We start from the raw sequence: 25,553 nt of genomic DNA on the forward strand, positions 1-25,553 counted from the left end.
TTTCTGGTTTTAAGCCACCCTGGCAAGTTAGCAAGCAGGGAACTGTCCGCCGTAGCTTGCACCTGTCCCTAGAACGGGGTTTTAGCCTGACGGTGAAAACCCACCATCCTTTCCTATCAGTCCATCCTGCCGCTGTGGCGCCTCCAGACAAATGGGGGAAGCCCACTAGGAAGTGGTCACGACCAACAAAGCTACAAATCCCCAGGGTGTGGGATTTCCACCTCAATACCACGCCTGAAAACCTAAAATAGGCACCCGCTTGTTATACTGCAATGGGATTTCCCCCCCAGCAGCAATCCCCAACCCCCAGCTTGCATGTTTTATTAATAAATGCAAGATGGCACACAGAGGCAAAGAATGGGAGGTAAGGCATCTGCAGCTGGACCCGAACCAGGGCAGTTTGCAAAAATAAATAAGAAGCATGTGACAAGAAGCAGATCCCCAGGCTGGAGCTGAAGCCCTAGGCTGCCCCAGGCACCCTCGCCTTGCTACAGCGACCAGAGGGGATGAAGGTCAGTGGTAAGATCCCAGCCCTCCCGGACACGTACCCTGCAAACCCTGACCGGCCCCCACCCCCGCCCCGGCCACAGGACCCGGGAAGAGTGGCAGGGGAAGCCCCGGCCACGGCCGGCTGCGGGGACACATACCTGCTGCCCGGGCTGTGGATTCGCTCGGCTCTGCAGCGGCGCCGGCCGCGGCTCGCGCTCCCGGGGCTCCCCTCTCCGCCCCCCCGCCCCCTCGCCCCCTCGCGGCCCGCCGCTGCCTCCGCTGCCTCCGCTCCTCCGCCCACCGCGATCGGGGGCGCGCGCGGCCACGCGCCGGCGGCTCGCCCGGGCCCGCGCCTGCGCCCTCGCCTCCCGCCGTCGGCGCGCGCGCCCCGGAGGCTGCGGAGCGGCCGCGCGGCTGTCTAGGAAACGGCGGCCTCTGCGGGCCGGGCAGTCGGCGGGAACTGGGCAGGGGGATGGGGGCTGGGGACTCGGCCGGCGCCAGGGCCTGAACGGAGCGCGCCGGTTTCGTGGCGTGGGTGAGGGGGTCGCGGGGCCGGGGGAGGGGGGTGCTGTGCGTGCGCTTGTGGAGAGAGGACGGGGTCGCGGAGAGAAGGTCTGAGGTGGAGGCCGGCGGGGCCGGGAAGCAACAAGTGCGGAGGCCGAGGGGGCCCCACCCGGGGAATTTCGTGCAGCCGAGAATAGAAACTTCCTCTGGCTTTGGTGCAGCGCTTTGCGGTTTCCAAAGCTCTTTGCTAGTTGTTGGGCACATCCACACACAGTACCCCGTGAGGGAGCAAACGGCGGGCATTCACTGCCCTCTGAGGTTTGAGGCACGGAGAGGAAAACACCTCTTTGTGGCCGAGATCGAACCAGAATCAGAGACCCTTGACCCTTAGGCTGCTGTCTGGGAGAAAATTACCTGTCAGGACCTTCATTTGATGGTTTTAGCTCAGGACCCTTATAGGACAGTGTTACTCAGCCTATTTTTTTTCTTTCCATTGTCGTTCTCTTAAGAAAAGCCTTTTTAAACGTTTTGTTCACCAGTCCCTTCCTCCCCACCCGCCATGAAATTATAATACCATTCATATCCAGAATAGCTGTTTATGTACCATACGTGTATCTGTGCTTTATACATGAAAAGAGTAAGATTTCGCCCCTTGGAGATAACATCAACCCCGTGGAGAATGAATGCTTGCTTTAGGACCGTGGCTCTTGGTTTTAGCGGGTGGAGCAAGTGGAGTACGTGAGGGCTGTGGATGCACCCACATCCTACTATGCGACCTACTCTCTGTAGGTTAAAGTCCTCCCATACAACTCTTTCTAATGTCTGCAGGCGCTGCTGTGAGCAGTGGAGTACGGGAGGGCTGTGGATGCACCCACATCCTACTATGCGACCTACTCTCTGTAGGTTAAAGTCCTCCCATACAACTCTTTCTAATGTCTGCAGGCGCTGCTGTGAGCAGTGGAATACAATCACTTAAGCAGCTTCTGGATTCGGAATAGGTTTTGTTACTCGTCTCAATTCAGGCTAAACTAGCCATTTTCCAGTAGGGTCCTGACATTTTTGCTAGGATACTTGAAAAGATTGGAAACCCTCTTTTCTAGAACGCTAAGTTCCAGGATGGGCTCTAGCTCCGCAGACAGCCTTGATTTCCGGTTCTCACACCTCTTCTCGAGTGGGTTTTTTGTTTTGTTTTGTTTGTTTGTTTTTTGGTTAGGCCTATTTGGTCTCCCAGGAATGTCTTAGTCATTCTTGCCTCTTCCTCCTCCCACCTCAGCTTTTCTAGCTAGAAGATGGAAATCAAAACCCAGGTCACAGAATTGCCACAGGGGCTTGGATCATACTTTTCTTAGACACAGGAATTTCTAGGTAGGGAATGAGTATCGAATTTTGGCAAGTTGGGAAGTAAGTAAAATTCCTTCTTCAAGTCCTCCCTCATCTTTCAATGTTTCTTAACCCAACTGTAATGGAATTTCAGAGGAACACGAAGCCCTTGGAGGTGATATTTGTAGAAGCTACCTGGGTTGCCAGAGGACTTTTTTCTACATTTAATGTGGACTGGAAAAGAGAAAGTGGGGATGAGTCAAGAAAACTTGGGAGGGTGGATGGGATTGCTGGGTGGGTGGGTATAGTTTTCTGACAGGTGGTGGCAAAATTTCAACTACACTTTTAAAAAGTGTTAAAAAAAAAACCAAAACCTCGGCGTAGCTTGTTAAAGTTGTTTTCCACCCCATTCCCCCCCACACACACTTAGTAGAACTCTAAAGACTTGATTAAAACCATTGAAAAGCATCCAGTTACAATGCTAGTTAAAAGAGTAGGACAAGTATTTTGAAACTTGCAGACAGAAAAATTGGAACACCACTTTGGTTTACCTGGCATCTTTGTAGTCTTATATCAGTTTTGGATTCAGGTGCAAGGCTACTTCAAGGGAAATTTTTTCCTACAACAGCTGTCAATGAAGACCCTCTAGAGAGAGAAAACTGGAAATTACATGCTAACATATTTTATCTGTGTCTTTTAAGTGTGCTGCTTTGGGGTTTTTGTTTGTTTGTTTTTGTTTTTTTTGTAATCTGAGTTCATGGAAAATGTGGGTACACCATTTTATGTGGTAGTGTGAAGTCAAAAAATCCCCAAACATGTGTAATTTATCAGCTCTATGCTGCTCCCTGGTGGTGTCCTACTTCACATCACCTATCCAAACTAAAATCTTCCACTTCTTTAATTCTTTAGGATGTTGGAAACCTAAATCAGAGTTGTAGACAAGATGGTATTCTGCTTTCTCCAAACTTCTCCTGCTCTAATTTCAAATACCCTAAGTCCTAATAGCCCTTGAGACTGATCAATTTGGAGGAACTCTGAAGATCTCTGGCAGGCCTCTTTAGTTTATTCTTAAATGTGTCTGTAAGAATCTCTTGAGGATACTTGATTAAAATCAGATACCAGAGCCTCACCTCAAACCCACTAAAATCTAATTTACGGGAGTGTGGCCTGTTATTTTTATTTTTAACTGTCCCAGGTGATTCTTATCAATGGGAGAGGTTGGGGAATCCTAGAGCTATAAACGGAACGGGTTTGGCTTTAGTAGACTGTAGGTGACTAGTGAGAGGGATTTTGTGGGTGAAGGAGTCCCACAGCATAAAAGAAAATAGGACCTATACAGCAGGAGTAGAAGAAATTAACTGTAGTTTTAAGGCTTGTGTGTCACTTTCTTGCCAGATATATCTGCTTCTAATGTGGCTGTAATTGGCACGCTATCCCATACCAAAGTACCTTTTGAGGTAAGTCAGATTTCCTTTCAGTTAAAAAGACTGTCTTTTCAAGAGTACCAGAATCACATAACCAGAAAATTTGTGCATGTATGCAGCTGCAAGATTATGAGAAGGCGGACTGGAGATTATGTTGATCGTATGAATGAAAAAGATTGCTATTAGAGTTAAAATTTGTTCTTTTGAGGTAGCTGCTTGAAAAAGTAGAACATATGAATCTGATGCCACATGAGTTGTGAAATTTTAAAATATCAAGAGATTTTAAGTTGTTAATGTTTATGTAAATGTTAATATTTTAAAACCTCTTCTGAATGTTGATTCGTGATGCACCCTCACTTATTTGGAACACACAGGGAGAAAGCCAATTTAAGTTAATGAAAAGCTTGAAAAATGGAATATATGTGACTCTGATAATTATTTAAAAATTTAAGTATACATAATAACTGCTAACAAAATAGCTTTAAAAATTCTGCTGAGAGGGCTTTAATGAATAAATGTGATTGACTTGTAACTAGTAAAATTCATGTGCTTACATTCTATGTGGATAAAACAAAGCACAGTACCGTGCACTGAATAGGTCCTCAATTAACATTCTTTTTAAAAACATTTTCTCATAAGTAGCTTAAATATGCTTAACGTAGCGAGCCCATCTTCAAGGATAGTACCTCAGTGGCAGATTTCACCTTGAGCGGTGGCATGCCAGGCGTGGGGGCAATGAGAGCATCACTTGGGGTGTAGGCAACAAAAATTCTCATTGTCTGTAGGGAATTAAACTATAATAAACCCACTAAAAGTCTGTCCAATTTTTATTACCAGCAATTTCTGTGTACCAGAAATTCAAAACAGTGTCAATGATAAAATATTTCTCCCTGAAAAATTTCTTATGATTCTATGTTCTAAACAATTACTGTAGTTACTGTTAAGTTTTAGTAATGTATATGTAAGCTTCAAATTAGCACATTTTAATTATTGATCCTTTAATAAATATCATATTCTACATAGAAGTTAAATCAGAGAACTCCCAGTTATACAGTTGGCCTTCAATAAACATAGACTCAGCTCTACGGATATTTTTCCAAATAAATTCATAAAAACTCAGGGTAATTCAAGGCTTCAGGTGCAGTTCATGTCTGCAGCCCCTTTGGTCCATATCTTTGCATTTATATAGTAGATTCTTAAGCAGTGATTGCATAGCGACTATAAGGATGAAGAAACAGACTTGATGACTTCAGTGTTGTCATTCTGTATGACCACTTAGGGTTTTCATTTTGCATGTAACATTTGAGGGAAACAAAGTCTAATATTTTTGGCTTGTAAGTACAAATTTAGTTAATATGTGAAATTATTCTTCGGAATAATTGAATTTAAAAAACGTTTTACTTTGAAATTTGTTCTTTTTAAATTATTAATGTTTACTTCAAAACTGAAGAAGGAATCAATAGGAGGTGCAATGTTATTACTTAGTACTTCCACAAAACAATATGTAGGTTTAAGTTTTTCCTTTTTTCAGAAACATGAATTCCGTTGCATTTTTCCTTTTTTGTACTGTAATATTTATTTTATATTTGCATATAAGTGGAGTTGAGTAAAAGAATTTTCACTGTCTGTTTCTTTCCTGGCTATTATTATTTGTTTCATTTCACGATCATTACTAAAAATAATTTTGTCACGTAGAGGAGGGTGTGTTAGAAAAAAAATGATCCTTTTGGGTGTCATATTCTGAGTATACCACTGGGCTCAAGTGATCACAAAATAAATGGTATTCAAATTAAGTGAGCTTTATTATGTGTTTAATATCTGGAATTTTGCATGTACTTCATGAGGAAACCATTTTGGGGGCACTGTTTATATGGCAAATTGAAATATCAGTGATTGTATATGTATTTTAAAACATAAAAACGATCTAGTATTCCAATTCTAGTCTAATTAGGCTATTTTAAAACCTAGCAAGTACATGTCCATGTGTTTATTGATGGACTCCTAATGATTACTGACATTTGTTAAATGCCTACAGTGTGTCAGACATCATTCTGTGAGCTTTATTTGTATTAACTTTTTCATAAGTCCTGTTGGGAAGGTATAGTTGTTATCTCATTTTACAGATGAGAAAACTGAGGCACCATGGGATTAAGTAATTTGCTCAAGAACACCCAGATAATAAGTGGAGGAAATAAGATTCAAACCTGGACAGTCTGATTCAGAGACCTCAAGTTCAACCCTACTGCCTCACTGCCTCACATACACACACAAAGTTGTGTCTCAGTAAGCTTGAGGAATTAAGTGGGAAAAGCATTCTGGATTCCAGGGTTTCACCTCCAATTCATTCTTTAACTTTGAAAAAGGCAATTAAATGAATGTCTCTGATTTGGAGAGGATTGAACTTGGTACATCTAGAAATTCTCTAAATTTCTTTCTAGCTCTAAATTTTTCTGATTCTATGATTATTTTTATGTAAAGAAGAAAATTTGATTTTTCACTTATCTAACAGACTAAAAATGAACCAGAGGGGGAAAAGAAACTAGCATGATTAAATTTGAAGGTAGATAAACTTTTGATATTTTGTAGTTACAAAATTATACTACTTTTTTTGAAAAAAATTTTATTTATTTATTTTTGGCTGTGTTGGGTCTTCGTTGCTGTGGGTGGGCTTTCTCTAGTTGCAGTGAGCGGGGGCTACTCTTCGTTGCAGTGAGTGGACTTCTCATTGCAGTGGCTTCTCTTGTTGTGGAGCACAGGCTCTAGGCGCGTGGGCTTCAGTAGTTGTGGCACGCGGGCTCAGTAGTTGTCACGGGCTCTAGAGCACAGGCTCAGTAGTTGTGGCGCACGGGCTTAGTTTCTCCACGGCATGTGGGTCTTCCCGGACCAGAGCTTGAACCTGTGTCCCCCTGCATTGGTAGGCAGATTCTTAACCACTGTGCCACCAGGGAAGTCCTATGCTACTATTAAACCTTTCATGTTCATTATTCCTGTGACTACAGAAAGACCATAAACTTATTTTTTTTAATTGAAATATAATTGCTTTACAATATTGTCTTAGTTTCGTGTGTACAGCACAGTGATTTTGTTTTTTTGCAAATTATATTTCATTATGAATTATTATGAGATATTGGGTATAATTCCCTGTGCTGTATAGTAAATCCTTATTGTATCCATTATAATTTATCCCTCACCCTCTCCCCTTTGGTAACCATAAGTTTGTTTTCTATGTCTGAGTCTGTTTCTGTTTTGTATACAGATTCATGTGTATTAGTTTTAGATTTCACATATAAGTGATAGGTAGTATTTGTCTTTCTCTGACTTATTTCACGAAGCATAATATTCTCTAGGTCCATCCATGTTGCTGCAAATGGCAATATTCCATTCTTTCTAATGGCATTGTATATATACATATACACACATATGTATATATATTCCACAATTTATTTATCCATTCATCTGTTGATGGACATTTAGGTTGCTTCCATGGCTTGGCTATTATAAATAGTGCTACTGTGAACACTGAGGTGCATGTATCTTTTCGAATTAGAGTTTTCGTTTTTTTTCCTGGATATATACCCAGGAGTGGAATTGCCAGATCATTTGGTAGATCTGTTTTTAGTTTTTTTAAGGAACCTCCATACTGTTTTCCATAGTGGTTGCACCAATTTATATTCCCACCAATGGTGTATGAGTGTTTCCTTTTCTCCACACCCTCTGTAGCATTTATTATTTGTAGACTTATTGATGATAGCCATTCTACCAATGTGAGGTGATACCTCATTGTGGGTTTGATTTACATTTCTCTAATAATTAGTGATGTTGAGCACCTTTGCATGTGCCTATTGGCCATCTGTATGTCTTCTTTGGAAAAATGTCTGTTTAGGTCTTCTGCCCATTTTTTGATTGAGTTGTTTGTTTTTTTTGATATTGAGTTGTGTGAGCTGTTTGTATATTTTGAATATTAACCCCTTGTGGGTTGTATCATTTGCAAATATTTTCTCCCATTCCATAGGTTATCTTTTCATTTTGTTGATGGTTTCCTTTGCTGTGTGAAATCTTTTAAGTTTGATTAGGTCCCATTTGTTTATTTTTGCTTTCATTTCTTTTGCCTTGGGAGACTGATCTACAATTTATATCAAAGAATGTTTCACTTATGTTCCCTTCTAGGAATTTTATGGTGTCATATCTTACATTTAGGTCTGTAAACCATTTTGAGTTTATTTTTGTATATGGTGTGAGAGAATGTTCTCATTTCATTGTTTTACATGTAGCTATCAAGCTTTCCCAGCACCATTTGTTGAAGAGGCTGTCTTTTCTCCATTGTATATTCTTGCCTTTTTTGTTGTAGATTAATTGAACATAGGTGAGTGGGATTATTTCTGGACTCTCTATTCTGTTCCACTGATCTTTGTGTTTGTTTTTGTGCCAATACCATGCTGTTTTGATAGCTGTAGTCTTGTAGTATAGTCTGAAGTTTGGGAGGGTTATACTTCCAGCTTTTGTTCTTTTTTTCTTCAGGATTGCTTTGGCAGTTCTGAATCTTTTGTGGTTCCATATAAATTTTAGGATTATTTGTTCTAGTTCTGTGAAAAATGTCATGGATATTTTGATAGACATTAAATCTGTAGATTGCTTTGGGAAGTATGGCCATTTTAACAATATTCTTTCAGTTGAAGAGCACAGGCTATCTTTCTATTTCTTTGAATCATCTTCAGCTTTCTTTATCAATGTTTTATAGTTTTCAGCATATGGGTCTAGAAAGACCATAAACTTCTGAGGGATTGATTATGCATTCTGATAATTGGCTTGATATAAAAATTTATATTATTCATATATGCCACTTTTATATACTTAAGGTGTTCTGAGCCTTGACCTTCTTTTTCATGCCATATAAAGTAAAGCTCTTTGGGAAAAGGAACTTTTAAAGTGGAAGATAGATCATATTTTATACCACTTTTTCCCTTTCTTTCTCATGAAGGTTACCACTTTATTGAAATGACAATCCTTATTAACTCTCTATCCATAATATTGTATGTAAATTTTTTTCTTGGTGGAGACATAACACAAAAAGTAACTTTCATAGAAAAAGAAATAAAATTCCTTGTCATCCCCCAAAAGTCTCTATTTGAAAGGGTTTTTTTCCTCCCACACAATAATCTTCTAATAAAATTCTATTTCCCTCTTAATCCAGCTCCTAACCTAGTATTTAGAAGTATTAACAATAAATAGTTTTCCTGAGGCTTAAAAAAGGGGAAGCAGGAGAAATTAAAAATATTAAAGTTTCTGTTACTTATTACGAAGTTCTTTGAGAGTATTACTAAGTAAAAGAAAAAGCCTGTAAAATTTGTAAACAGATTCTACTCTTCTCTTCCATGTGTTGCTAAAATTGTTATATAAAATATTTTCTGTTTTTATTTTTCTTTATGGTGGCCACAATTTCTATCAAAGCAGAAGAAAAAGAGGTGAGCTATAAAGTGAGAGCCAGTTTCATCTCTACTCTGCAATCTAGGAGAAAAACTTTTACCCGAGGACAGATCAGGTAAATAATTATTTGTTAATTTATTCTTTGTAATGTTTTGGGGCCATTTGTGGAGCCATAATTTGTCAACTATAGCCATAGATCATTGTTTTAATTCAACTAAGAGAAAATAGTGGTAGACTCCACAATATGGAAAGTTCTTTAACTTTTAAATTACAGAAGCTTGGGTCTCCATTCTAAAGTTGGAAAGGTGTGTGTGTATAGAACCATGTTCAAGTATGTGTTAACTATTCATAAAAACATATTAAAAACAACAAACTTGTAAGCTGGTCTGGTCTTTGTAATTTAAAAATAATATGAATAGAATTAAAGAAGGTTAAGAAAGACTTGGAGAACAAGAGTCTGGAAAATAGTTCAAGTTGTTGAGTTTAGAAGAGTGAAGGCTAAGGGATGATATTGCTTTTCAAGTAGTTGAGATGCTGACTTACTGAGGATGGTGCCTGTCCTTTTTCCATCTCTATAGAGGAAAAACAGCAGGAGAAATTTAGATAAGAAGAGTCAAAGCTTTTGAAATTCAGGATGTGTAAGATTAGAATGATATACCTTGGGAAGCTGTAGAATCCTCTTTTTGGAAGGTCTTCTAAGTACAGTGATCATCTGCCAAGAATAGCCTTCTAATTGTCTGTTGCTACGGTTTATTTTGACAAACATACGGTGATTTATGTCTAAGGCAGTAACTAACATGATATATTTCTAATGATAGAATATATGAACTAGTAGAACTTGACTTTAGGAGTATTATAGAAAATTATAAAGTTCTTTTAGGAGCACAGTAGTCATGTGTTTTATTCAGTTTGTTCCATTGTTGACCATGTGATCACCATTAACATGTTTAATTTTTCTGGTTCATATAATGCTCTTCAAATACATACGTCACTGTCAACAGAAATTGAATCACTTCTATTAAGACTAGAGAGAAGGATGGGAGGATAAATTTAAAGATGAGTGTGTTCAGATAGGATTATTGAGAACAGCTCTCTGAAATGTGAGATAAGGTAGAGATTTCAAACAGTGGAGAGTGGGCCACAGTGTGATGATCTGAAAATGGCATTTGGGAGCAAGGAAGAGGCTGTTCCTCACTTCTTCCCATCGATTCAGAGAAAGCAGAAAATAAGGACTAAATAAGTTATATTGGAAAAGGTACTTTGTGATCTAAGGAGGAACCAGATTTTTATTAAGAGTAAACTGCAGAGGGACTTCCCTGGTGGTGCAGTGGTTAAGACTCCACGTTCCCAATGCAGGGGGTCCGGGTTCAATCCCTGGTCAGGGAACTAGATCCCACATGCACACCACAACTAAGAGTTCGAGTCACAACTGAGGAGCATGCCTGCCACAACTAAGGAGCTGGTGAGCTGCAACTAAGGAGTCCTTGAGCTGCAACTAAGGAAGCCATGTGCAGCAACTAAGACCTGGTGCAACCAAATAAATAAATAAATAATTTCTTAAAAAGAGTAAACTGCAGAAAAGTGAAAAATAAATTTGGATAAAAGAGTTTTTCCTCAAATAAATGGACTGTCTAGTAGATGGGGGATAGGGCAGAGGGTAAAGAATGACAGAAGTTGAAGAATCGGGTGTGGAATGAGCGTGGTTGGGGGAGTTTGAGAGTGAAGATGTGCCAGTCACATGCAAAAGGGAAAAAAGACTTGTGCTGATGGAGGCAAGTAAATAAAACAGAAGAGAAAGAAGTATTTGAGTAGGAGAGAAGAGTAGACATAGGTTAAAGGAAAATCAGGGCCATTTAGGATAATATTTCTTTGTGAGCAAGGAAGTATTAAACTTGACCAGTTAGTGAGGGTGGGAGGGAGACACAAGAGGGAGGGGATATGGGGATATATGTATACGTATAGCTGATTCACTTTGTTAAACAGCAGGAACTAACACATCATTGTAACGCAGTTATACTCCAATAAAGATGTTTAAAAAAAAAACTATGTACAGTAAGGAAAATGGGAATGGATGATAATTACTCCAGTTCTGAGAAGGGTACACACATGTGAAAAATAACCAGGCTGAGTGACCCCTTATTTCAAGAAAAGTTTTCTGGGGCAGTGTTCAGAGACTTAATTCTCTTCGGATATTGGTTGTAGAGTTTCTAGGCTCCAAGGACATAGGAAACCTCCAGGAAGACCAGGATCAACACTGAGAGGTCAGTGGGGTTGGGAAGTGCTATGATTATTATCTCCTTCACATCTCTGTATAGAGCTGTAGCCTTTTGTAGGAGACATGCGTAATTCAAGACTATTCCTGGCAGCAAAGAATGGGAAGTTTGCTATTGCCATGTGGGCAGTAGCTTAAAAGAGTTTATAAGTCAATTACCAACCAGCTTTGAAAGAGTGATTCTTTTTTTTTTTTTCCGGTACGCGGGCCTCTCAACTTCTGTGGCCTCTCCCGTTGCGGAGCACAGGCTCCGGACGCAGTGCAGGCTCAGCGGCCATGGCACACGGGCTCAGCCGCTCCGCGGCATGTGGGATCTCCCCAGACTGGGGCATGAACCCGTGTCCCCTGCATCGGCAGGCGGACTCTCAATCACTGAGCCACCAGGGGAGCCCGAAACTGTGATTCTTGATGAATTATTAACTGGGGGGATTTTGTGTTATTTCATATTTTGCACATAAAGTGAATCTTTATTATCAAATCATTTTACATTTGCATTAAATGCAACCATATACTATTAGATTTTCCAGTGAAGAATAATGATAGCTAACACCTGTTGAGTGCTTCTTGTGTTCCAGGCACCTTATATATATAAATTCATTTTATTTTCAGACAACTCTTTGAAATAGGCACTATTATTCTGTCTCCCGCTACCTCAAGCCTCACATATGGATGAGGAAAATTGGCACAAAGATTTTTGCCCGATTCTATGGTAGAATGTTCTAATGTGGAACTAGGATTTGCACTCTAGCCTTCTGGCTCCAGAGCCCATGCCCATAACCCCTACGCTACTTATCTTTTTATACATAAAAATGGTGATTTGAGGGTTGCTTGGAAACTATTTTACTTTGAATGGTTGGTGACTCGAGTATATTTATAGGTAGCACAATTTACATCAAAGAAAGTGGCTCTTGTGAGCAGCTACATGGAATGAAAATTGATTAAATGTTTTAAAGAAGTTCATGCCAATACACTCAGTGATGTAAAGGGCTGTTGCTTGGGGCAGGCCAGCTGCTTTTATTCAAAAGACCACATTGGGTGGTATAACCTTAGTGAGTTTACTAGGGTCTAACTCTCAGTCTTGTGGTCTTAGAAACCTGATCTGGTCAGTAAGTGTCCCAAAGAGGATTAAATTAGTCTAACGACCTCATCAGCCTAATATGTAAAGCCAGAAAGCAAATTAATTTAAATATTGGATTGGCCAAAAAGTTCGTTCGGGTTTTTCGGTAACATGGAAAAACCCAAACGACCTTTTTGGCCAACCCAATACAATGAGATAAAATTGTTACAAAAACCAGTTGTACCAGTATGATCAGTGTATTTTCTTCCAGGTGGTGGATATAGATGGGAAACCAAATTATAAGAGGTTTCTTGGTGAACAGCAGGCACCATGAATATTTCTGGTTTTGGCTTTTCAAAGTATTTATCTGTTTTATACATTTCTCAAGGATTTCATCAATAATAGCTGCTATTGGCATGTACTGTCAGTCCTTAAATTATAAATAGCCTCCACCCCTGTGCCCTTCCACCAGGGGCTCTGCTGCCATAGAAACAGCTGTTGAATAAACATGGGTATTTTAGAGAATCTGGGGGTTCAGAATTGAAGGAAGGGAAGAGTCTGTGAAAAGCAGAGTTACTAAAGGGTGTTAATTTAAGGGATAGACTCCTAAGTAGGATGGGTATGCCTGAGTTACCTAAAGTGTATTTCTATAGCACTGCCTGAGGAGCTTCCCCCCGCTTCTGTGATATTGCTTGAAATTTCACCAAATAGAGATTGCTTTTCATTTTTCAAACATTCTCTTAAAACTGTAAATGTCTATGTGTGGAGATATTCTTAGTGACCTTCCTTATACCCATTCCCTATTGCTTACCTTCATTTTGTTAGGGACAGCAATGTTCCCAGCTTCAAGCAAAAAATCCTGACTAGTTGAAGCCAGTCATGACAATCCCATTTTCCTTGGCCAGTGATCATGAAGGGAAGGCTCCCAAGTTCAGGGATGGCTTTTGCTTTCCTGATAAAGAGAACAGTGGTGGCTGGTACTCTCCTCTTTCCCCCTTCTTTGTGCCTTAAATGCAGACATGAAGCCTGGAGATATAGCAGCCATCTTTGCAACTATGAGATGACAAGTATGAGAGAGGAAAGATGATTCTGACAAGCTGAGGACCATGAAGGAGAAGGATTGAAAGAGTCTGGACATTGTTGAACAGCTCTTCCAATCTTGGACTGCCTACCTCCAGACATTATGGAGAAAAATAAGGAAAGTTGTAACCCTTGTTATACAGTAGCAAAGCATTTGATTAATCTGTACCTGCTGTTCTGTGGAAGGCTGATTATGCAAACTGAAACTGTGGTGTTAGGAGAAATGAAAGGAAGAATTTGGAATATTGTGCTGTATTGGTGACTTCTTGTGGCTTTTCAGTAGGATCCTACAGAAGGGGGTGAACTCAAATTAGTGCTCCTCAGCATGAAAGCAGAGAGGGCAGAAGAATATAGCTTTGCTACAGAGGTATTCTGCCTTTAGCTTGTACTCTAAATTGACAAAAGAGCCCTGTAATTTGGAATTTTGTAGGGATTAAGGGTAGGACCTTCTTACCTAAGACTATTGTTGGAATTGCCTTATCTGTTATGAGAGCTCAGAGGTCAGCAGCTAAGAGATTAGAATCTCCAGTCTTAAAGATTATTTCTGGAAATGTTTTTTGGGTGTGGTTACTCACACAAGGAATTGATCTGAAGCAGACAGACCAGAAGCTTGATATGTTTTTGAGGGAACCTGCAGTACAAAGCTGGCGATTCCTTGTGATTGTCTCTACCTTCCAAGCAATCCTCATCCTTTCCTCCCTAAGTCAAACCAGTATGGAGTAGGCTACAAAAGCTGTGGATCCCCTGGGAAGGACATCTGCTTCAAAACCTGCCTTAGATATGGCTACAGAGAACAATGACAAAGCAGATCCTCCTGAGACTTAAAGTAGGTGCTGTCAGATTGACTGGCCAAGGGATTTACTTTATTGCCTGCCCAGGAATCTGTGATTTCTGTCTAGGAAGATATGATATAGATTGTGGATTGTTGACTACTGTGTACTTCCTCTATCTCCCTTTCTTAATGGAATTTTTTGGGGGTCACTCTGTTCTTTCTTTTTCATCGTTGTATATATGTGAGGGGAGTGGTTAAGAGACAGCTTCCCTTTTAGCCATACAAATGGTCAGATAAGAGTTGTCATATTTGGACTTGATAGAGCAGACAGAAAGTCAACCAAAGATCCTGCGTCATGCAGTAATTGGATGAGATAGTGGGGTGGTCTTCCTTGAAGAGAGGATGAGTATGTTGTGTTTAACACGTGTAAGAAGTATGTGTGTGCATATTGAGTTGAGGACTGGCAGACACTGTTGGCTGGCCAATCCATATCCATTTCTTACCTCTACCATAAAAATTAGCAAAGTTAAATATTTGATTTTCCAGTCTTCTTTACTGCTACAGTAGTCATGTAATACAATTCTAGCCCATAAACCTGCCAGGGGACTTCATTGAAGCCTTTCCCTTTTTCTGATAAAAGGGTCAGACAGCACTGGGGTTAACTTTTTTCTTGCTTTGACCATAGATGTGATGCTTGGAGCTGCAGTGACCATCTTGAAAGCATTAGGCAACAAACACGAATATTAAAAGTAAATACACTCAGGATGGTGAAGCAAAAATATTGAAGATATGGATAGCACCATTGATGGGTAAACACCAACCTTAGCAATCACCAGTTCAAGATTTTTTGTCTTGTGAGAGAAGTGAATCCATATTTGTTTATGCTGTTGTGAACTGAGTTCTCTGTTGCCTGCAATCCAAAGCATTCTAAACGGATGCAGTATAAATGTCTCTTTCCTATACTGCAACCTCAAGGATAGTTTTTATTTGTTGGTTCATTTATACCATGAAGTCTTATTAGTAAATAGTTATATGAAGTGAGGAAAATATTTTTTTTCCAATGGATAATGGAATTTTTAATGGTATATTCACATAAAAGAACGCTATACAGCAGTGAACAATCTACAACTGCATATGGCAATATGAATGAACCTCAGATATATAATGCTGAGTGAAAGGAGCAGACATAGGACTTTCCTAGCAGTCCAGTGGTCAAGACTCTGTGCTTCAAATGCAGCTGGCATGGGTTTGATCCCTGGAGGAAAAGATTTTTTTAAAAAACTTTGACAATAACCTGATTCACATATAAATTGCATTATTGATGCGTTACTGTTGACAGGCATCTCCTCCATATGTGACATCTTACATTTTTACTTTTTGGAATAGAATATTGGCATGGCTCAGCGTGCACATTTAATATAATTAGGGAACACCTTTTGGAAATTGGTTTCTCCTGCTGAGGTATACAGCAAGAAAAGCTAAAAATTGTTACAACCAAACAGAAGTCTTCAGGAAGAAATTGCTGACTGGAGTAGAACAGGTTCAATGTAAGACTTGACTTTTGTATAGGACAATCTTTTATTTCTGCATCATTGACTACTAGTAAATGTTTACTACTTCCAAAATGATGTTTTACTCTAGAGCCTTTATATCAGAACATGTACTTTTTCTTCCAGTATCCTTTTAAATGTTTTTGTTCATCATTTCAGAAAAATTTTTTATTCCAGTTTTTGACTCAACCACATGAGGTTCATGATTGTACTTTTCTATTTTTGCCTTTCTTAAAATTAATTAGTGGTAATAGCCATGTGTGGCAGCTTTTTATATCAAAAGGAAATGCTTGAACACTAACCAAAAGTAAATATGGAATTAAGGAGAACAGACATATTTATTTGGATGTATTTTATAGAAAAATTACATTTGGCTTCAAGAAAAGCTAGCTTTTTAATTTGTGTTCACATATTGACAAAATGTGATCCAAATCATTTTTTTCACTTCCTAAAAAAGTATTTTAATCTGAAAGTTTCTTTTAAAATACATTAAATTCTAAAAACAAAAGCTTTTATTTATTTTATTATTATTATTATTATTATTTGCGGTATGCGGGCCTCTCACAGTTGTGGCCTTTCCCGTTGTGGAGCACAGGCTCCGGATGCGCACGCTCAGCGGCCATGGCTCACAGACCCAGCCGCTCCGTGGCATGTGGTATCTTCCCGGACCGGGGCACGAACCCATGTCCCCTGCATTGGCAGGCGGACTCTCAACCACTGCGCCACCAGGGAAGCCCTAAAAACAAAAGCTTTTAAATTATTTTTAGAATAAGCTGGAAAGGCCTGACACTGAAGATCCTATTATTACCATATCTAAATATACATGAAGTGATTTTGGCGTATTGAGATATATTGGTCTCCACTGTGATTTTCTTGCTTGCTGGTTTCATACATAATATTTTGCTTTCCTTTCCTGATGTACCCTGAGTCAGTCCTGCCAAAAAACTACTAATATTGTAAGACTAGCAAGCTAACATCTAAGTGGGAAATTCTTAAATATACGATAAGGATATTTTTAACCAACTGATGAAAACTTTTTTTTTTTTTTTTCTGTGGTACGCGGGCCTCTCACTGTTGTGGCCTCTCCCGTTGCGGAGCACAGGCTCTGGACGCGCAGGCTCAGCGGCCATGGCTCACAGGCCCAGCCGCTCCGCGGCATGTGGGATCTTCCCTGACCGGGGCACAAACCCACGTCCCCTGCATCGGCAGGCAGACTCTCAACCACTGTGCCACCAGGGAAGCCCCTGAAAACTCTTTTTGATCTATTTCTACTAAGATTTGAACACTCTATAGAAAGAGTTTGAAACAGAGTGTAAAGCTTGGGGATTTTCTTGATTTAAATTACTCTTATTTTTAAGCATGTATTATTATTGGAGTGGTGGCTTTTATGACTACTGTATAAAGTCTGCTGGGTGATTCTCTATCTACTTTTTATGGTTAAGTTTGCTGGCTTAAATCCTATATGATGTACACGTGCCCATCTTCTTTCACTATGAGAGGCAGCCTTGCTAGGTGGATGCCTCCCACTCTGGCCTCATCTTATGCCATTATCTGTTCAAACTTCACAGGTGGTCTTTTAGTACAGGTACCCTAGTTATCTGACTGTTATCTAAGTTCCCACAGTTATGAGATTCCAAAGGGAAGCCAAAGTTATAATAACATTCACTAATGAACAAACCACTTATAAAATTGGTTGTCCCTCATGCATGCATCCTTGTCTAGCTTAGAGGCATTGTTGGCCAGTCTTTTTATGATTGTTGAATACTCCTATAAAACACAAATACAATACAAGTGATTTTAGGGCAAAATTGTGAATCTTGAAAAGATGTAGGAGAGATGATGAAAATGATGTTGGTGAACTCAAATCACAAATGAAACCAATGACAAATGAAGATTTGGCAGAGTTAGGCCACAACAATTGAAAAACAGAGAAATTGCAATGATGATGATGACTCTCATCTCTTAAAATATTTGGATATCAGGATTAAAGGAGGGCCTTGGGAAAATTGTCAACAATGTCAAAATTTTTACAGCCTTCTTTACGACTGTCCATATGGAAACTACACATTAGATTAAATCTGTTTATATATAACACAATTTTGTCAGAAAAATTATGCCCAAATCCCCACTTGATTTGTTCCTTCTAAGAATTAGCACACACTGGTATCACTTATATGTGGAATCCAAAAACATGGTACAAATGAACCTATTTATAAAACAGAAATAGAGTCACAGATGTAGAAAACAAACTTATGGCTACCAAGGGGAAAGGGGGGGTGGGAGGGATAAACTGGGGAATTGGGATTGACATATAAACACAACTATATATAAAATAGATAGCTAATAAGAACCTACTGTATAGCACAGGGAACTCTACTCAATACTTTGTAATGACCTATATGGGAATAAAATCTAAAAAAGAGTGGATATATGTATAGGTATAACTGATTCACTTTGCTGTACAACAGAAACTAGCACAACATTGGAAATCAACTATACCCCAATAAAAATTAATTATGGGCCTTCCCTAGTGGTGCAGTGGTTGAGAGTCCGCCTGCCGATGCAGGGAACACGGGTTCGTGCCCCGGTCCGGGAAGATCCCACATGCCGTGGAGCGGCTTGGCCCGTGAGCCATGGCCACTGAGCCTGTGCACCCAGAGCCTGTGCTCCACAATGGGAGAGGCCACAACAGTGAGAGACCCGCGTACAGCAAAAAAAAAAAAAAATTAATTATGAAAAAATTAGCACATAATTGCAATTATAACCCAAATTTGTTAAATAAAAGATGAAATAAACATCAAAATTCTTACCACTATTTTTTTAATTTAATTTAATTTTTATTTATTTATTTTTGGTTGCATTGGGTCTTTGTTGCTGTGCGCAGGCTCTCCCCAGCTGTGGCGAGCAGGGGCCATTCCCTGCTGCTGTGCGTGGGCCTCTCATTGTGGTGGCCTCTCCTGTCGCGTAGCACCGGCTCCAGGCGCGCGGGCTTCAGCATCTGTGGCATGCGGGCTCAGTAGTTGTGGCTCACAGGCTTCAGAGCACAGGCTGAGCAGTTGTGGCACACGAGGTCAGTTGCTCCACACCAGCATAGTTGCTCCACACCAGCTCAGTTGCTCCGTGGCATGTGGGATCCTCCTGGACCAGGGATTGAACCTGTATCCCTTGCATTGGCAGGCGGATTCTTAACCATTACGCCCACCAGGGAAGTTTCTTACCCCTCTTTTTATACGAAATTTTCATCTCTTTTAAGTGGACTTTTTTTTTTTTTTTGGCCGTGCCATGAGGTGTTCAGGATCTTAGTTCCCCAGCCAGGAATCGAATTCGTGCCCCCTGCATTGGGAGCATGGAGTCTTAACCACTGGACCACCAGGGAAGTCCCTAAGTGGACTAACTTTAAATGGCTTTTTTTTTTTTATAATAGCAATCATCTTCAGAGAAAGGGGATCTCAGATACATTCTGTACCTGGGATTTAAAAGAATTTTATATATCCTGTATCTTGGATTTTGAGAATATATTTACATATTCCATTTATAAGTAAATTCATAAGACTAAGTATGTATAGTTTATTTACCATGGCAAATCTTTAAAAATTCTGCCACTTACAAGCTGTACCTTGGGAAAAGCCACTTCACTTCTCTTAGCGTCAGTTTCCTTTGTAAAAAGAAGATAATCCCTACATTGTAAAACTATTGTTAAGTCCTATATAAGGTATATGAAGCTTTTATTATTTTGTCTGGCATACTGTGAGTGCACAGGAAATGGTAGCCATTATTATTAACTCACATGGATATTAATGTCAGTCACATGTGAACATTTTTCTGACTTTGAATTTTTATCCACAGTTCTTGTTCATAAAATACTGAGAGGGCATAGAGCAATTCTGTGAAGCCAAAATATCATAGATCTAATTTAGGTTCATTCTTTTTTTTTTTTATTTAACGTCTCTATTGGAGTATAATTGCTTTACAGTGGTGTGTTAGTTTCTGCTTTATAACAAAGTGAATCAGCTATACATATACATATATCCCCGTATCTCTTACTTCTCCCTCCCTCCCATCCTCCCTATCCCACCCCTCTAGGTGGTCACAAAGCACCGAGCTAATATCCCTGTGCTATGCAGCTGTTTCCCACTAGCTATCTATTTTACATTTGGTAGTGTATATATGTCCATGCCACTCTCTCACTTCGTCCCAGCTTACCCTTCCCCCTCCCCATGTCCTCAAGTCCATTCTCTAGTAAGTCTGCATCTTTATTCCCGTCTTGCCCCTAGGTTCTTCATGACCTTTTTTTTTTTTTTAGATTCCATATATATTAGGTTCATTCTTGAATAATCAGTTGTATTATCTGAATCTGATTCACATTTGGGGGCTAACAAAGATTTTCTTCTTGACCAGTCTCTAGCCAGGGTCCTCTAAACCCTCTTCTTGACTAAGCCTCATCCTTGAACAGAACAGTAACATACCTTCTAACAGCTGAAGGCCACATCCCTAGAATTACACTACCCCCCACCCCCAAAGTGCCTGCCTCAGGAAACTCAAGGTTGCCAAAAGAATTTACCCAAAGATAGGGTTCCTATCTCCCACCCTCTATGGGAGTGTAGGAGCCTACCTTAGATAACTGCCAGTTAACAAACCCAGATGGGACACACATGGAAAAACCTCCCCACCTTCTTGCTTTTTGTAATTTTTCAATTCCTCAACTCTATTAAGCCCCCACTCACCTCCCCTCCCTATTCCCTCATTCTCCCTTTAAAACACCCAGTCAACTTTGTCCAAATCAAAGTTGAATTCAGTTCATGTTACCTTTTCATTTTGTTGATGATTTCTTTGCTGTACAGAAGTTTTTTAGTTTGATACAGTTCTACTTGTTTTGGCTCTTGTTGACTTTGTTTTTGGAATCAGATCCAAAAAATCATTGCCAAGACCATATCAAGGTACTAACTGCCTAAGTTTTCTTCTAGTTTTATGGTTTCAGGTCTTACATTCAAGTCTTTAATCAATTTTGAGTTAATTTTTGTGTATGCTATAAGTTAGTAGTTTCATTCTTTTGCATGAGACTATCTAGTTTTCCCAATACCATTTAGTGAAGAGACTGTCCTTTCCCATTGTATATTCTTGCCTTCTTTGTCATAGATTAACTTACCATATAGGCATGGGTTTATTTCTTGGCTGTCTATTCTGTTCCATTGTTGTATGTGTCTGATTTTATGCCAATACAATACAGTTTTGATTACTATAGCATTGTAATAGAATTTGAAATTGGGGAATGTGATGCCTCCAGCTTTGTTCTTTCTCAGCATTGCTTTGGCTATTCAGAGTCTTTTGTAGTTCCATACAGATTTTAGGGTGATTGGTTCCATTTCTGTGAAAAATGCCATTGGGGTTTTGATAGGGCTTCTCACATATAACCTTTATTATGCTGAGAAACGTTTCATCTACATCCACTTTGTGGAGAGTTTTTATCATAAATAGATATTGAATTTACCACCGTGTTCTTAGTTTCTTTACCATAGAGTTCTTCATTTCTTCTTGTGGAATCAGGCTTCAGTCTGGGATCATTTACCTTTAGCCTGAAGAAATTTCTTTGTTGTTTTTTTGGAGAGTAGGTCTATTAGCCACAAATACTCTCAGCTTTCATTTTAAAGTGTCTCTATTTTGTGTCATTCCTTGAAGAATATTTTTCTTAGGTACAGAATTCTATGATAGAAGAATTTTTGTTTTTTCTTCAGCACTTGAAAGAGGTCCTTATTCTTCTCTTCTGACTTATTTTGTGATGAGAAATTAGCCATTGTTTTTTTTTTTAAACAACATCACCCTATTTCCTGCACCCCCCAGCTCCTGGCAACTATTGTTTCACTTCCTGCCTCCATGACTTTGACTTTTCCAGATTCCACAAGTAAGATGATGCAGTACTTGCCTTTGTGTGTCTGGCTCAGTCTACCCAGTGCTATGTCCTCCAAGTTCATCCGCGTTATCACAAATGACAGGATCTCCTTCTTCCCTAAAGCTTAATAACATTCCATTGTTATACACCACACCAGCTCCAACCATTCATTTGTTGATGGACACCTAGATTGACTCCATATCTTGGGTATCATGAATAACGCTGCAGTAAACGTGGGAGTGCAGATATCTCCTCAAGATTTGATATCATTTCCTTTGGATGCATATGTAGATGGGGGACCACTGTATCACATAACAGTTCCAATTCCGGTCTTCTGAGGAACCACCATACTGTTTTCCATAATGGCTGTAGCAGTCTACATTCTTATCAACAGTACACAAAGGCTCCTTCTCTCCACATCCTCAACAACATTTGTTATTTTTTGTCTTTCTGATAATAGTAATTCCAACATGTGTGAGGTGATATCTTACTGTGGTTTTAGTCTGCACCTCCCTACTGATCATTGATGTCGAGCATCATCCCGTATATTCATTGGCCATTTGTCTGTCTTCCTTTGAGAAATGTCTATTCAGGTCCTTTGCCCATTTTTAAAATCATGTCCTTTATTTACAAAATAAGTTATCACTCAGAACCTTAATTCATTGGCCGTGTTAACAGGTTTAAGACATTTCAATTTACTAAAGATAAATCATTCAATCTTTAAATAAAGAACTATAAGGTGTTTGGGAAAAAACAAAAAAACAAAATAAGATCAGGTCATCTATCTTCTTGCTATGGAGTTGTTTGAGTCTCTCATATATTCTGAATATATTCTGAACTCCTTACCAAATGTATGATTTGCAGACATCCTCTCCTGTGCCATAGGCTGCCTCTTTAGTCTGCTGAGTGTCTTTGCCATGCAGAAGATTTTAGTTTGATGCAGTCTCATCTGTTTATTTTTGCTTTTGTTGCCTGTGATCCTGGAGGTCATATTCAGAACGTCCCAGGCCAATGTCAAGAAACTTTCTTCCTGTGATTTCCTCTAGTAGTTCTACAGTTTTAGGTCCTATGTTTAGGTCTGTAATCCATCCTGAGTTGACATTTGTATGTGGTGTGAAACAACCCCACTCTTCTGCACACAGACATTCAGCCTTCCCAACACCATTTATTGAAAAGACCATCTTATCTCTGTTGTGCACCCCTGTCAAAGATCAACTTACTGTAAATGTGAGAATTTACTTCTGGGCTTTGTATCCTATTCCATTGGTCTCTATGTCTGTCCTATGCCAGTACTACACTGCCTTGATTACCATAGCTTTATAGTATATTTTGAAATCAGACAGTGTGATGCTTCCAGCTTTGTCCTTTCTCAAGATTGCTTTGGCTATTCAGGGTTTTTTTGTGGTTCCATAGGAACTTTAGGATTTTTTTTTCTATTTTTTGTGGAAAATGCCATGGAATTTGTTGTTGTTGTTGTTGTTGTTGTTGTTGTTGTTTTGCCATGGAATTTTGATAGAGGTTGTTTTGAATCGTATATCTTTTTTTGGTAATATGGAAATATTCTTCCAATCCATGAAGATGGAACATCTTTCCAATTATTTGTGTCATCTTCAATTTCTTTCCTCAGTGTTTTATGACTTTCACTGTACATTCACCTCCTTGGTTAAATATGTTCCTAAGTATTTATTTTTTGTAAATGGGATAGTTTTCTTAATTCCTCTTTATTTTAGATAGTTCGTTGTTAGTGTATAGAAATGCAACTGTTTTTTGTATATTTATTTTGTATCTTGCAGCTTTACTGAATTCATTGATTAGTTCTATAGTGTTTTTGGTGGAGTCTTCAAGGTGTTCTATATGTGATATCATATATCTGCAAACAGAGAATTTTGTTTCTTCCCTCCTGATTTGGATGCCTTTTATATCTTTTTCTTGCCTAATTACTCAGACTAGGGCTTTCACTACTATGTTGTCTTGTTCCTGATCCTAGAGAAAAAGCTTTCAGCTTTTCACTGTTGGATATGGTGTTAGCTGTGACCTTGTCGTATAAGGCCTTTATTATATTGAGGTACATTCCATCTATACCTAATTTGTTGAGAGTTTTTAATCATGAAAGGATCTTGAATTTTGTCAAATGCTTTTTCTGTAACTATTGAAATGATGGTAGGATTTTAATCCGTCCTTTTGAAACTGCACTCCTTCTTGGGTGGGACTCGAACCCACCCGCACCTCAGAGTGGGGCTTGAACACACAATCCCTGACTTAGGAGGGGACTTGAACCCACTGTCTTTTGATTAGAACTGCTCACTTGGTGTCAGTACTTACTGAAGCTCAGGTTCTTTTGTCTCATTACAGAGACAATTCAGCGTGAGGCAAAGAGTGAGTTTACTAACATAGGACACTGGTGAGAGATACAAGGAGCCCGGCAAGGGAGCAAAGCCCCAAGAACAAAGAGGGATACATTTTTATAATCAAAGAAAAAGTGGAAAGGGGAGAAGACTACCTACTTCCTCATTCTTTGGCAGACATCAAGACTTACATCATTAGTTCCTCCTTCGGCCCTACATGGTTTAACCGGGACTGTCATGGTGCTATTTAAATCATATATATATTAGCAAAAGGGTGGTGACATATACTAAAATATGGTAATTAATGTTAGGTTTCAGTATAATGTCCCCTTTCACCTAATTTCTTTCCCCTGTCAACTATATTTCTGTCTTGGCTACATGTAAAAATGCTACTCTTCAAGGACTATTAACTCTCTGACTTCACAAGATTGAGACCCTGTATCTATTGTCTTGTATTTTAACTGTCAGGGTTAGTGGCTTGAGTGTGTTGGCACTTGGACGCACCTGGTCTTCCTTCAAGGTAGTGTAGATTGTTGCTAGGTTACTGGATTCTTTTCTTGAGTGGTCATTAGCTTACAACAGTCTCCAAACCTCCCTTAAAATTCCCTTTCTGTCTTTAATCCCCTAGTGGGATTTCTAAACTGACTCTTTAATTATCCTACTCTATCCCTATCACTTTTGTTAATATAGTGAATCACATTGATTGATTTGCACATGTTGGACCGCTTGCATCCCAGGAATAAATCCCACTTGATCATGGTGTATGGTGACTTTTAATGTGCTGTTGAATTGTTTTGCTAGTGTTTTGTCAAGGATTTTTACATCTATTTCATCAGGGATATTGACCTGTAATTAAACATTTTTTTCTTGATAAATCTCAATAAATGTTAGTCAATTTTTCTAGTCTTTTCAAAGAATCAACTTTTGGCCTTGTTAATTCTCTCAGTTGTATGTTTGCTTTCCATTTTATTGTTTTTGCTTTTTATTTCCTTCTTTAAACTTTCTTTGATTTTGTTTTTCTTCTTATTTTTAGTTGGATGTTTAGCTTATCATTTGTAAGCAATTTTTCCCCTTAACATGTGCATTTAAGGTTGTAAATTTTTCTCTAAATGTGGCTTCAGTTTCATCCACATGTTTTAATGTATAATATTTGCGAAGTTGAGTTAAAATATGTTTTAAATTTCTTCACTGACCCATTTAAAATTTCTAGTTTATTCTCACTGTGGTCAGAGAACTTACTCTGTATGATTTTAATCATTTAAACGTTTCTGAGACTTGCTTTTCAATAATGATATGTTTTTTATAAATGTCCTGTGTATGCTTAAAAAAAGTATATTTAGCAGTTGTTAGGAGCATTGTTTTGTATATCTTCATTTGATCAAGTTTTTTTATTATGTAATTCAAACGTATATCGTTGTTCTAACTTTTT

At 39.1% G+C, this 25,553-nt stretch overlaps 2 protein-coding genes across 5 annotated transcripts in view; one reads left to right on the top strand and one right to left on the bottom strand.

Annotated features, from left to right (window-relative positions):
- Positions 1–726, bottom strand: part of TMEM266 (transmembrane protein 266) — a 144,397-nt gene extending 143,671 nt beyond the window's left edge. The window contains exon 1 of the mRNA XM_060154808.1: positions 648–726. The gene's annotated coding sequence lies outside the window, so the exon portion shown is untranslated. The remainder of the gene's footprint in view (positions 1–647) is intronic.
- Positions 727–9,173: 8,447 nt separating this feature from the next.
- Positions 9,174–25,553, top strand: part of NRG4 (neuregulin 4) — a 133,921-nt gene continuing 117,541 nt past the window's right edge. For all 4 annotated transcript variants that reach the window (XM_060154923.1, XM_060154903.1, XM_060154885.1 and 1 more), the window contains exon 1: positions 9,174–9,276. The gene's annotated coding sequence lies outside the window, so the exon portion shown is untranslated. The remainder of the gene's footprint in view (positions 9,277–25,553) is intronic.

This window comes from Lagenorhynchus albirostris, chromosome 1, assembly GCF_949774975.1.
Source record: "Lagenorhynchus albirostris chromosome 1, mLagAlb1.1, whole genome shotgun sequence".
NCBI classification, from domain to species: domain Eukaryota; kingdom Metazoa; phylum Chordata; class Mammalia; order Artiodactyla; family Delphinidae; genus Lagenorhynchus; species Lagenorhynchus albirostris.